Source organism: Hemitrygon akajei, chromosome 3 (assembly GCF_048418815.1).
Source record: "Hemitrygon akajei chromosome 3, sHemAka1.3, whole genome shotgun sequence".
Classification (NCBI taxonomy): Eukaryota; Metazoa; Chordata; class Chondrichthyes; order Myliobatiformes; family Dasyatidae; genus Hemitrygon; species Hemitrygon akajei.
The window spans coordinates 203,490,389-203,505,174 of NC_133126.1; the positions used below are offsets into that span (position 1 = coordinate 203,490,389).

Here is a 14,786-nt window from a genome sequence, read left to right on the forward strand (position 1 = left end):
ACAGTTGTAGGGATGTCGCCTACAAATTAAAACGGAATATAAGAAATGAATGCCAAAAGGACAGTATTAAAATGGAAATGGGGGGGGATTCAATATGCAGGTAAATTCGGAAAATCAGGTTGGCGCGGCAGTCTAGAAGAGGGACTTTCTAGAGCGCTAACGAAATTTATTTTTACAGCAGATCATAGTATAGCCCATTAGGGGATCGTGTATTCTGGACATAGTGTTATGCAATGAACAGAGCTGATTTGAGAACTCAGGATAAAAGAACCGTTCGAGGCAAGTGATCATAATATAATCAAATTCACTCTTAAATTTTCGAAGGAGAAGCTAAATTCAAATGTATCAACATTTCACTGGAGTAAAAGCAATCCCCAGAGATATTAGATAGAAGTTGCTCAGAGTCATACACTGGCGATTATGATGGAAGAGAAGCAATGACTGGAGTTTCTGGAAGCATGATGGAAGGCAGTGGTTATACACATCTCAAAGAGGAGTAGTATTCTAAAGGAAAGATGACACGACCGTGGCTATGAAGGGAAGCGAACATTAAAGCCAAAGAGAGTGCATATAACAGAGCAAAATGTAGTCGGAAGCTATTGGAAGCTTTTAAATAACAACAAAAGGCAAGTAAAAAGTCACTTAGAAGATAAGCATGAATAAAAACACAAGCTAGACCAATAATATTAAAGAGGCCTGAAAACGTTTCTTCAGATGCATAAAGTGTAAAGGAGAGGTTGAGACTGGATATCAGGTAAACGATGCTGTAGAGTTGTAACAGACGACAAAAAATAGCAGACGAACTGAATACATATTTTTCATCAGTCTTCACGGGAAAACGGGAAAATTGCAAATGTTCCGAGGAAAGGTCTGAAATGTCAATTAGTTCCATTGAAGCTTCCTGATCTACTGAGTTCCTTCAGCAAACTGCGGGTGTTGTTTTGGATTTCTAGATTCGACAGAATTTCTCATATTTATAATTACGTTAGTAGTGGTTATGACTTTATGGGAACATATCCAGTAAAACGCAGCACTAAATCAGATTCCGCAGTTAAAACCCATTGGTTCCGAAAGATTGCACTGATCAACTTGACGGTGCAAGGACTGCAAATTTGAGTCACAAATATAAACCTTTCTGCGCTTCTGAGATTAAAGCTCGTTATCTTCTAAGGTTCTTCTTTGCCCTTAGTCTCCAACAATAACAGGAAACCTGTACGGGAGGTACTATTTTAATTTAAAAATAGGGCTTTAATCTTTGGAGAGAAGGAGGATGAGAGGAGACATGATAGAGGTGTACAAGATATTAAGAGGAATACACAGAGTGGACAGCCAGCGCCTCTTCCCCAGGGCACCACTGCTCAGTACAAGAGGACATGGCCTTTAAGGTAAGGGGAAGGAAGTTCAAGGGGGGCTATTAGAGGCAGGTTTTTTCACTCAGAGAGTGGTTGGTGCTTGGAATGCACTGCCTGAGTAGGTGGTGGAGGCAGATACACTCGTGAAGTTTTAAGAGACTACTAGACAGGTATAAGGAGGAATTTTAGGTGGGGGATTTAATGGGAGGCAGGGTTTGAGTGTCGGCACAGCATTGTGGCCCGAAGGGCCATTAATGTACTGTACTCTTCTATGTTCTATAATGCCCATCTGCTCCCCTCTATCCCACTGTGTTCGTTATAACCTCAAAGAGGACCTGCCTTTTCTGAATCCATGTTGCGTCTGCCTGATGGATCCATTTCCTTCCACATGCTACACTGTTTTCTTTTTCAGTTATGTCTTCAAATATTTTCCCAACTACAGCCATTAACCTAACTGGTTTATAGTTACCTGCCTTTTGCCTGCCTTGTCGAAGCGGTGCAATAATGTATGGTCGGGTGTCGCATGCTAACAAGTATTTCGAGTCATTGGTGCAAGCTGAGTATCCAAAAGTGAGTGTGGACACTATAGGTCCCATCATCAGAAGTGCTGCACGTCCCTGATTACCACATGCCCACATCACAATTAATTATTTGCATGAAGCTGTAATCAATAATCAGATTTGTTCTTTGTTCTTCAGGTCCACAGGGAGATAAGGTTAGAAAATGGGAAGAATCCCTGCGAGGGCAGACTTGAGGTTTTCTTTAACGGAACATGGGGAACAGTTTGCTCTGATGCGTTTGGCATGGAGAATGCACAAGTCGTTTGCTCCCAGCTCAACTGCGGCTCGGCAAAGTTAGTCGAAAACGCCGTTGCATTTGGAGAAGGGAGTGGACCGATTTGGTTGGACGAAGTGAGATGTCGGTTTGGCGACTCACTTTTATGGCAATGCCCATCTTCAGCATGGGGCCAGCACAACTGCAATCACCAGGAGGATGTTGGGATCACTTGTTCAGGTAATTATATTGTCATAGCGTTATAGATTGTGAAACAGGCCTTTCAGCCCTCCAATCCTTGCCGAACTATTAATCTTCCCTAGCCTGATCAGTTCGTAGCCGGATTATAGCTCTTCATTTCCCTCCCATCCACGGACCTATCCAAATTTTTCTAAAAAGTTGAAATAAACCCTCTCCGACAGTTCCACAGACTAGTCGTCCACACTCTGAGTGTAGAAAATACCCCCCTCATATTTCCCTTAAAGAGTTCACCCTTTTACACTTAAACCATGAGCTGTAGTTCTAGTCTACCTGAACCTGAGTGTAATAAAGCTTTTTTGAATGGCTCCTATCTAAGCCCCTCAAAATGGCGGTTATCTCTAACAAATCCTCACCTCATTCTTCTATGTCCTACGCTATAACGGCCTACCATATTCATCATTTCGCTATAACTTATATCCTCAAATCTGGCAGCATAATTGATAATTTTTCTCTGCACTGTGACAATGGTATTGAAATCTTTATTATATAATGTATATATAATCATAAGGAACTGCATTCGGAATAATTCTCTGAAATGGTGAGTTGAATGTTTTACAGAAAGATGGCCATCGAAACCGCTAATTGAGAAGGTCCAGAGGGAGAAGGGTCATCAACACATTTCCAAAAGCCTCAGTAATTACTGATATTTCAATTATTCAAAATATGCGAGATGTACGGATCTGTTGGTTTCCTTCATGCTACTTGTTTTAAGGCGTTTTCTCTGTTCCTGATCTCAGAAGGATGCAGTCTTTTCTTTCCTCAATTTCACTTTTCCTGCCCTCACTTCATTTCTTGCCGTATCAGTGCCAGGGAGCTAGTACGTTCATTGTAGGTCAATTCGCTGCTTTGGCAAAAACAACAGAACATTCTTGCTGAAAGTTTTGTAATCAAAAATTCGAGGTAGGCTAAATTTGGACAGCACCAGAACGTTTAACTACAGTAGGACAGAAAATTGGGTGCCATACAATACTGGCGTGTGGCTTAGTTGACAAAAAATTACTTCTGCGTTAAATAAAATGAGCCATAATGACGCCATTATAAATCCTGGTATATTTTGCTAAGTTGTGAATTCCAGCGTGACAGTGCAATATAGGATATTACATAACTGTATCCATATTTTTTCCAATAATATTGATTCCATTTATTTCCGAATGAAAATAATGACAACAACAGAGTGGATCAACGTATTCTATCGAATGTGTTGTTCTTCTACTGTATTGTCCGAATGCATCCAGGAACAATGAGATTCCCAAAATATTAAAAACCATTACTCATCCCTAGAGGTTGAGAGGGAGAAGTTGGTAGATAGGACTTCCAATACAAGTAGATTTAAATAGAATTTGTGCGTCTTTTCTTTCAGACCTGCGGCTCGTGGCGGGGTTCGATAATTGCTCTGGAAGAATTGAAATTTTCTTCAGTGGGACGTGGGGAACAGTGTGTGACGATTCATGGGACGGACACGATGCTGCTGTCGTCTGTCGCCAATTAAACTGTGGGGATCCAGTCCTGGTTTCCGGGGGGATGCTATTCCCCCCTGGGAACGGTACTATTTGGATGGATGAGGTCAAATGCAGAGGGAGTGAGAAATTTTCTGTGGGATTGCCAATTTTCTACATTGCACCGTCATGACTGTGGGCACAAAGAAACCGTCGGTGTGATATGTTCTGGTATGTAATCCAATTATCTTTCTACTTTTCTTCACTTCTACTTATTTTCTCGTCATATCTCTGTATCTGTAACACAACACTACAATAAACCCTGATATCTTCGAATGGAGATCACAAAGTTAACCTTTCCAGCATTGACGAGGAATTTGCAGATGCTGGAAATCAAGCAACACACACAAAATGCTGCTGGAATTCAGCAGGCCAGGCAGCATCTATAGGAAGAAGTACAGTCGACGTTTCGGGCCGAGTCCCTTAATCAGGACTAACTGAAAGATAATATAGTAAGGTATTTGAAAGTGAGAGGGGGAGCGGTAAATCCGAAATGATAAGACAACACAAGTGGGGGAGCGTTTAAAGCAAAGAGCTGGAAACTAGATTGGCAAAAGGGAAAAACAGCTGGGGAAGGGAAAGATCATTGGACGAGAGGCCTAGGAAGAAAAGAAACGGGGAGGAAGGGACCAGAGGGAGGTGGAGAAGAAGGCAATGAGTGATTCTGAGAGGGGCAGAGAGAAGGAAAAAATGAGAAAGGGGATGGTGTATGAATAAATGAATGAATGAATAGATAGATAGATAGATAGATAGATAGATAGATAGATAGATAGATAGATAGATAGATAGATAGATAAGGGATGGGATAAGAAGTGGAGGAGGGGGCAGTGACGGAAGTTAGATAATTTTTGTTCTTCGAGTTGAAATATTCACACTATTTCGAACTTCCCGGAACAGGTCTGGGTGAAATTTGCATTTACATTCTCTTGTCTTCAGTGAGGCAGTAATTTCTAAGTTTACGTTTATCATAATAATGTTCAGAATTAAAATCGAGCTCTGACGTACTCATGGAACGTCACTTAATGCAGACTGACAGTTTTCTGTCTGCTCTGATACCTGAATCAGTGATTTAATGAAAGACATGTTTTGTAATATTCATTTACTAGGGGATACAGCACAGTCACAAGCATATCTGGCCCAACAAGACTGCATAGCGCAATTGCGTCAGGTGACTCATTCATCTAACAATCCTTACATTTCTGGAAGGTCGGAGAAAAACCCACGTTGTCAGTGGGAGTAGGGACAATTTACTTTCTGACAGCAGTGTATTTGCTCCTGACAAAGTGTATTTAAATTTGTTTAACGTCTTTCTTTCAGATCACCAGCCTCATACTCCGACTTTTAATAATCTGAGAGCCGTCAGTTACGCCATCCCCTTTCATTCTTGGTTCTCTTCTGGTCATCGTTTCTCTCTACCTGATCAAAATCCAACGAAGACAGTTCCAGAATGGTTGGTAAATCTATTCTCAGTAAGTTTAGAATACTCGATTATTTCGGCGTGGGAATGTTAATATATATTTATTTGGTAAGATGAGCTAGAAAATGCAAGATGGTGCTACAACACAGCTAGGAGGACTTTGCTGCATTCAGCGTATGTAAGGGAAAATGATGCTGTCAGTCTTATCTGTTCGCTCGATGGACGAAAGAAACAGCACATGGATGTAACGCGGAGTTTGATGCAGAAAGAAACATATTCTGGGAATTAGGATGATATTATTACTGAACTGGTAGCATTACGGCACACTACAGGCCCTCCTGCATCCGATGTTGTGTCGATATTTTCACCTACTTCCAATTTCGATATACCCCATCACGCCGCGCATAGCTCTCTGTTTTTTTTTTCTATCACCTGTATGTTTATCAAAGTGTATTGTAATTATCCGTCATGTATCAGCCTGCACCACCAGCCGTATCAAGACGTGTCACTCGCTCCTCTGTGTAAAAAAAAAACAAAAACAAAAGGAAAAAAAAAATCTGCCCTTATACTTCCCTCCAAACACTTTAAAATTTGCTCCCTTGTATTTTCTCATTGCTGCTCTGAGATAAATTTTCTATTATATCCACTTGATCTATGCCTCTTATCATTTGCATGCCTCCCAACAAGCCATTTCTTATCGTCCTTCACTAGTCCTCTTTCCAAAACGTTTAGCAGGACAATCCTGAATACTGCTGCATGTTGAAGATTGTCAGCTTAACAGAGAGCAGTTTGCACAGACAAATATTTCAGTGTGGTTGAGATGATGTCAGCATCGTTGGTTCACTGAGAGCGGATGCTGGACTTTGGAACTTCTGCAGATGAATTTGATGAAGGCACGGACGATGTAGCTGTTTTTATTTTTAAATCTATCACACAGAGGAAGTTTGCGAAGAATGTTTCTAGGGAATTTTAAGGAATTGACAAAGTGAAAGGGATGTTAATTAAGCAATATATACCTAATAGATAAGTAAATATGAATGCCTGCACGGGTACGCGTTTGTTTCTTCTCTCTCTCTCTCTCTCTCTATCTCTCTCTCTCTCTCCTCTCTCTCTTCTCTCTCTCCCCACCTCTCCTCTCTCCTCCTCTCTCCCTCTCTCTCCCTCCTCTCTCTCTCCCTCTCTCTCACCTCCTCTCCTCTCTCTCTTCTCTCTCTCATCTCTCTCTCTCTCTTCTCTCTCTCTCTCTCACTCTCTCTCCTCTCTCTCTTCTCTCTCCCTCCCCCTCCTTCCGCCTCTCTCTCTCCTTCCTCTCTCCCCTTTTCTCCCCTCTCTCACTCTGCTGGATGTAAAAAAAAGGACAGTAAAGGTTAAATTTCTGTCTGTTTTGTTCACCTTTCGGTATTTCAGGCGATAAGAAGTCACTGCCTTATGTACACAAGTTTTATGAGGAGATCGCCATTCAGAAGACTGGGCCTGGTGTCGGTAATCATACTTAAATAGTATGCATCAGTTGTTTTTCAATGTGAGGTGAACTATATCATATTAAATCCAGGTTTTTCATTCATTAGCAGATTCGCAATCTATAAGGTCAGCAGATAAATTGGAATATTACCTGGACGGTGATTTGCATGGCTATCAAAATGAAAATATGGAAGGTAAGCACGATGGAATTTTACCCCACAATAGTCTCATCAGAAGAGAGCGAAATAAGTCATGGTCTTAGAACCAAATGCAAGCACATTACAACACACAAGATGGAAAATAATTAAAAAGGGAATCAATCAAATACAGATAGAGAAGTTTGAACGAGAATACCGTAACACTGTGGAGCAGATTTTTGCCTTTCTGCCCATCGAATCTACTAGCAAAATAAGTATGGAAAACATCGAGAAAACTAATCGTTTGGTAATACTTACAAAAACAAGAACAACAAGGAAAACAAAAAAGCTGAGATAATATTTCAGACCACAAGAGTATTATCAGCAATATCTCAACCGAAATGCAGACTCTTCTGCACGCAAGTCTCGTTTGCATGTACACAATTCGATCAGGCTTTCTTTCAAAGATGCACGTATTAACTATTACTGTTATTACTTTTTTTTCTCAGATCTCTACCGTAAATTTAAAATGTAATTACTTTCCTCAAACATAAAAATAACTCATTACAATGGGTGCTAGATTTAAAGATATGACCGAAGAAACTTCCCTGCTTCCTGTGGAATATATGCACAACAAAGGGAATACCAGAAATGTCTCGTAATATTTACCGAGTCTCACAAGAAAGACTGTAAAACCAAAATCTGTACGTTCAAAGGCTGCATAATCGCTACATATCCCATTAACAATCGCCATAATCAACTGAACTGGCTACAGAATATGAAACAGTGCAACAGATGAACTTTTGGGTTCAAGATGTTATGCAAAACAAAAGCAGTGATTCGATATCCAGCCTAAATGCTCCATGTACACGATGCACTTTTTTTTTCCACTGTGCGCAATGTTGAAGCCCCCTCCGAACCAAACAAACAAGACACCATTGATCCACTTTAACCTTCTGGCTGAGCTCAATGTGTGAGACAGAGTCAAATACCTCACTATATATCCCATACAGTTTACTCCCCTCAACTCTATGTTTATCTATTACCTTTGCTTACCCGAAAATCTCAGTCCATTAGGGCATAGCCTGTCTAACAGAAAGTCATGATAATTCTTCCCAATTTGGCTGTGCCGATAAATCCTATCGTTGTGAATGCTTTCCAATATCCGCCCTGCAACGGACGTGACGGTAACAGGTCTATGGTTTCCAAGGTTATTCCTATGTCCTCTGTTGAAGAACAGAACATTAACTAATTTGAGTTTACTACGACATCATTTGCTCCAGATAGGACATGAATATCTTGGACATCATACCTCTCTCAATTTGTGGTATATCTCTCAACGTGTTTTCTGGATCTAATCTACTTTCATCTTCCTCAGTAGATCCAACAATATGTCTCCCTTTTTCATTCAAATTCAATAGCATATTAGAAATCATCTTATTCTTAATCTAATACTCCTTTGTAGATACCAGCGCACAGTCAATTACACGTTCTCCTCCTCCAAGTACATATTTCGTGCTATATAGTTGGAAGGTTCAAACCTTTCCCTGGTAATCATTTGGCTCATGGTTCATAAATAGAATATCATAAGTTTGCCTTCAGTTCTGTTTGTGAATGTCATTTCATGACTCTTGATTGGACTGCAAATCCCTTCATCAGCTCGTTCCTATTTCAAAGAATCAAAGGATAGCTTTATTATCAGAGAATGTAAATAGACACAACTCTAAGAATTGTCTTCAGAGATAGCATAAAATACAGAAAGACTTAGAGGTAAAATATAAAACCATAACACCAGAAAACCCATCTTCTTTATTGTGTATTGTGTTGAATGGATCTGTTTAATTTTAGTTTCCGTTCTGTGCTTAGAAAAATACAAACATAGAAAACCTACAACATAACACAGGGCCTTCGGCCCACTAAGTTCTGCCGAAAATTTCCCTACCTTAGAAATTACTAGGTTTGCCCATAGCTCTCAATTTTGGTAGGCTCCATGTACCTATCCGAAATTCTCTTAAAACACCCTATCGTATCCGCCTCCACCACCGTTGCCGGCAGCACAATCCAAAGACATCTCCTCTGTACCTACTCCCAAGCACTTTCAAAAGGTGTCCTCTTGTTTCAGCCGTTTTAGCCCTGAGAAAATGCCTCTGACTATCCAAAGGATCAATGCTTCTCATGAACTAATACACCTCCATAATGTCACCTCTTATCCTCCGTCGCTCCAAGGAGAAAAGGCCGAGTTTACTCAACCTTTTTTCAAAAGGCTTGTTTCCCAAACCAGGCAACATCCTTTTAAGTCTCCTCTGCAGCCTTTCTATGACGTCCACGTCCTTCCCCTAGTGAGTCGACCAGAACTAAGCACAGTAATCCAGATTTCTTAATATCCGAGATACTTTTATCTTGCTATCCTGTCGTTCCCTCTAACTGGGGTGCTGTCAGTGCGATTTGTCTTCAAATACCCTCAATATCTGCAACATAGACTTGCCCTAAAATAGCTGTTCTCAATTAACTCTGCGCAGTTCTGGCTTAACCATTATATAGTTTGCTATGTCTTGTTTAATGATTTCAGGCAATGTCAGTGATTATTAATTTGCATGGCTTCCTTAAATGTTATGTTCGGCAATTCCCCATATACTTTCTCCTACTGAATGGTTAGTCACCTGGTTGATCTCATTCCTAAAATCAGTTTCAGCATTGTCCCTCCTTTAGTCAGACTTTAGATACTGATTTACGCATATGCTGTGTAACTACAAGAGTAGAAAGGAGACTGACAAATCTGCGACGAAGAGACCTGTAGGTTTGTCCACAATATATGAATCAGGAGTAAAATAATATATTCTAATTGCCTGGATATGAGCAATTCTAACAATGATGTAGACTGTCGACAACATCGATGTAACAGGAGTTCCTTTGTTTGAATAACTCCACCCTCAACAGTGATACCTTTCATCAGCATTATGCAACGATTGTTGTTAATTCAGTTGATTTTTCCTGCCAAAGTTATTCCGACAGAATATCTCTAAGACAAAAATCATATCACCAAATATAAAAACTACTGATGCAGGTTACTGTCACCACTGTAGTTTCCCTCCATTCGTTGTACAATCCTGTCTTGAAATTACTTGGGAACGTTCTTGGGAGAAGCTTAGTAAATTAAGCCCATCAACACTGCTGGGACATTGGCTGTTGACAAAGTTTGTAAGAGCTCTGAGTCCTGGTCCAGTCTTTCAGGTTTGCCCAAATGTATCCACTCTCGATATAGATTGTTTCTTTCCCAGGTATAAGGACTTTGCAACTTCTGTTGGGGTTTCTCCAGCTCTGGGCATTTTCAGCATGGGTTTGCAAAACCAATGTCCAACCTCCTTCTTTCGCAGCCGGGCTTGGGAACATCCATTGCAGAGGTGTGAGAGCAGAAATTCCTTCATGATTTCACTGCAGGACGACAGCGATACAATGCCTAGTCCCAGCATTACGTTGAAAAATGCCATTTGGAATAGGCTTGAAAGTAACGTCTTGATGCTGTAACTGGGATAGAGCATTTTCAAAGTGATCGATAAAATAACTTACCTGAATGAATACATGCGTTAACTATTTTCAAACAGAAATAAACTTCGAAAATCAGTTTTGAAAAGGGTTTTTACAAGCCTTGTTTGGGATTCCATAAAAGTTAACCTGTGGGTTGAGTCGGTGGTGAGGAAGACAAATGCAATATGAACATTTGGGAGAGGACACGAATATAAGAAGAAAGATATATTGGTGTATAATGTTAGGGTATTACAGGCATTATTCAGACTACGCAGAGTATTGTAAAGAGTTTTGGGCTCCGTTTCTAAGAATCGATGCACCGGCATTGGAAAAGATACAGAGGAGGTGCATGAGAATTATTCCGGGAATGAACGGGTTAAAGTATTAGGAGTTTGTTCTTGTTCCCGAATATACACGATAGTTCTGAATAATGGTGTAGGGAATTTCATTCAAACATATGGAATACCGAGAAGCCTAGGTAGAGTTAACGGGTAGGGTACTTGATTTATAGTGAGTGAGTCAAAGCCGAGAGAGCACAACGTCAGAATAGAGGGCTGCCGATTTAAGAGAGGGAAGGAAACTTATCATGAGCAAATTGATAACTGATTTGTTGAACAGTTCGCCATTGACGACTGCGGAATCCAGTCTATTGTGAATACTTAAGGCAGAAGTTGATAGGTTCTTGATTAGTTACCCGGAGATGAAAAGAATCTGGGTGGGGATGAGTAATACAAACGACATGATGAAATGGCGGAATGGTATAATTTTGCTGTTATCTGTTTTGGTCTTATGGTAACGAAAACTTTGTTCCTGTGTCGGTCATCGCTACCTAACCTGCTGGCGATTAGAAATTTTCTCTGCCATTGTTTCCTACTTGCAACATGTCCGCTCTTCAGATCACTGGAGATAGTGAGAAATATTGTGTTGAGAATGAGCCGACTGGATAATTAAAGTGTAGATTATTTATTTATTTGTTTATTTATCTATCTATCTATTTATTTATTTATTTATTTATTGTGTTGTGGCCGCGTTTTCTGCAATACACTCAGGAATTGTCTCTCACTTTTCAGAATCACCTTTGCCGCTTGACGCAAATTTCGGAGAAGATTATGACGACATTGAATAATTGTGCTTGAACATATTCTGGTCTTTTGCAACAACCGTGCAATTCCCCCCCCCCCCTATGTTTGGTAACTCATATAATGTAATGTTGTAAATGGAATTCAACTCCCTCTTTGGATTTGAAGTGAAATCTTTCCGTAAGTGGAAAACAAAATATAACTTCTGAACAGGTTGCCTGATGCCAGTGAGATAAAATGTAAAATGATTTTAAATAGAATTTAACGCTGCCGGTAAATGTCTTGCTATTTTACACAGCTGAACTTCTAGCACGTTATATTAGTTATGGTTTATTCAACAAACGATGCAGTTTTTCAATTTTTCTTTCAATGTATGTATCGGTCCTTGAAATACATTTGCTCAAATACGTTTCTCATCTCTTGATTACTTTTGAATGGACCACCTTCTTAAGCCAACATCCCTACTGGGGTATAGGCTGCAAACAGTCTGCAGCCAGAGTCCTCTGCCCTGGGCCCTGATTTCAAGTTGTTCACAGATTAGCCCATTTTCTAGGCGAAGGTCCTTCATCTCCTAGGGATGAGTTCTTTGGAGCCTTTGTTGTTGCCTCTTTAGCTCTGAGCTTGTTTACGTAGTGGGTTTGCTAAATCTGTGTCCAACCCTCCTCCTTTCGGAGTCGGGCTCAGGACTCTGCATCTTCTAATGGCAAAAAAATTGCAAAAAGTTCGACCTACTAAAAGTATGCATTGATGGACAACATTGTGAAATATCTTTTCTAATTGCCAGATGATCGGTATGTCATTTGGTCGTTATTTATTTGGTCATTGCGTCCCTACCTGTAATACTCAAGAGTTCTCTATTCATTTTGAACTATATTATAATAATATATTGAAGACTGCTCTCAAATTTTGGTTTGACAATTAGATTTTGAAGTATCATTTAAATACAAATCTGGAACTAGTTTACAGTTGAGGTAAATCAAGATCCACAAATTTCAAGCCGGTCTTTATGAATCAGAACCGGGCTTCCTGTTATCTCTACTTTATTTCATCTCGAATAAACCAACCTCTGTCAACTGCTGCACCTTGCATCAACTTCATAGTCACATTTCATAGTAACGAGGGTTGATCTCTCCTACCACATAATTAAGTGAACAATACGACAACGCATTCTAAGTGAAATAGAATCAAAACTCTAGATTAATCTGTCATATTTTTAGTTTCCTGATATTCTGATAAGTGATTAATTTTACAGACTGTGGTGTCGGTGTACATCTCCATGTTCCCTCGTCGTAAGACAAGCTAGATTGCTTTCACTAGCACGTTATGTCGACTGCGGCGCATTAGTTCTTGCGGAACGTGGCTTAAGAACAACATTCCACGCACAATTGATTACAGTTCATGATCGTCAGGGATCTGTGTTTTTTTTATAACTGTATCTTTCACTGCTTACTTTGTTTTGTTGTGCTACATGTGCTTTGAGCTGGATGTGACTATTGGCATTGTGTTCTGCAACCTGGCCCTGAGGGAATACTTTTTCGTTCGTCCGTATTCGAGTGTATGAGTGAATGACAGTTAACCATGAAAGTGAACTTGAATTTAAGACGTTACCTTCAGTAAATTTCATTAGTAGTGTGTTTGAAAATAGTTTGCACAGTGAATAATTTGTGAAATGTGTTCAAGAAAGTTCCCTTTATTAAATTACACCATTTAACAATTTCCAAAACAATAAAGTTGGACAAATAGTGGAGGTATCAGTCATCAAGCACTTTGGGTGAAGCGAAAATAATCCACTTCACTTAAAAATCGTTATGGAAAAAGATAGAAACGATTCACGTACGAATTCGCCGAGTTTCTTTAAAGAGACTGGAACATTTTTTCCAGAGGGAGGACATTAAAATCTTTCCTAATCGCTAAATACAAGAAACTACATGTTGTAACCTCTATATTGTCAGCAGTGCCTCGTGCCCATGCGGGTAAGAAAGGTAGTATATATTTGATCGATATGTGGCATGTGTCCCACCTAGTCTGCTAAGCATTTTTATCGTGGTTGATCCATATTACTTCTCAGCCTTTTCACTTACCCTTCATGCAATAGGTTTCAATAGGTTGAATAGGTACATTTAACCATATTACCATATAACAATTACAGCACGTGAACAGGCCATCTCGGCGCTTCTAATCAGTGCTGAACGCATACTCTCACCTAGTCCCACTGACCCACACTCAGCCCATAACCCTCCATTCCTTTCCTGTCCATATACCTACCCAATTTTTCTTTAAATGACAATACCGAACCTGCCAGTACGACTTTTTCTGGAACCTCGTTCCACACAGCTAAACACACTCTGAATAAAAAAATTCCCCCTCGTGTTACCCATAAACTTTTGCCCCGACTCTCAACTCATGTCCTCTTGTCTGAATCTCCCCTACTCTCAATGGAAAATGTCTATCCACGCCAACTCTATCTAGCCCCCTCATAATTTTAAATACCTCTATCAAGTCCCCCCTCAACCTTCTACTCTCTAAAGAATAAACACCTAACTTGTTCAACCTTTCCCTGTAACTTAAGTGCTGAAACCCAGGTCACATTCTAGTAAATCTTCTCTGTACTCTCTTTATTTTCATGACATCTTTCCTATAATTCGGTGACAAGAACTGTACACAATACTCCAAATTCGGTCATAGCAATGCCTTGTACAATTTTAACATTAATCCCAACTCCTATACTCATGCTCTGATTTACAAAAGTCAACATACCAAATGCTTTCTTCACCACCCTATCCACATGAGATTCCACCTTCACGGAACTATGCACCATTAGCCGTAGACCACTCTGTTCTACGGTATTCTTCAATGCCCTACAATTGACCATGTATCTCCTATTTGGATTATTCCTACCAACATGTAGCACCTCACACTTATCAGCATTAAACTCGTTCAGCCCATTCTACTAACTGGCCTAAATCTCTCTGCAAGCCTTGAAAAACTACTTCATTATCCACAACGCCACGAACCTTAGTATCATCTGCATACTTACTAATCCAATTTACCACCCCGTCATGCAGATCATTAATGTATATGACAAACAATATTGGACCCAGTACAGATCCCTGAGTCACACTACTAGTCACTGGTCTGCAACCTGACAAACAGATATCCACCACTACTCTCTGGCATCTCCCATCCAGCCACTGAGGAATCAATTTTACTACTTCAATATTAATAACTAAAGATTGACTGTTCCTCATCAGACCCTGTCTATCCAGATAATTATATATACTATC

General features: G+C 40.0%; 1 pseudogene; it reads left to right on the forward strand.

Annotated features, from left to right (window-relative positions):
• LOC140724676 (scavenger receptor cysteine-rich domain-containing protein DMBT1-like) overlaps positions 1-7,433 on the forward strand; it is a 33,901-nt pseudogene extending 26,468 nt beyond the window's left edge.
• Positions 7,434-14,786: the final 7,353 nt, after the last annotated feature.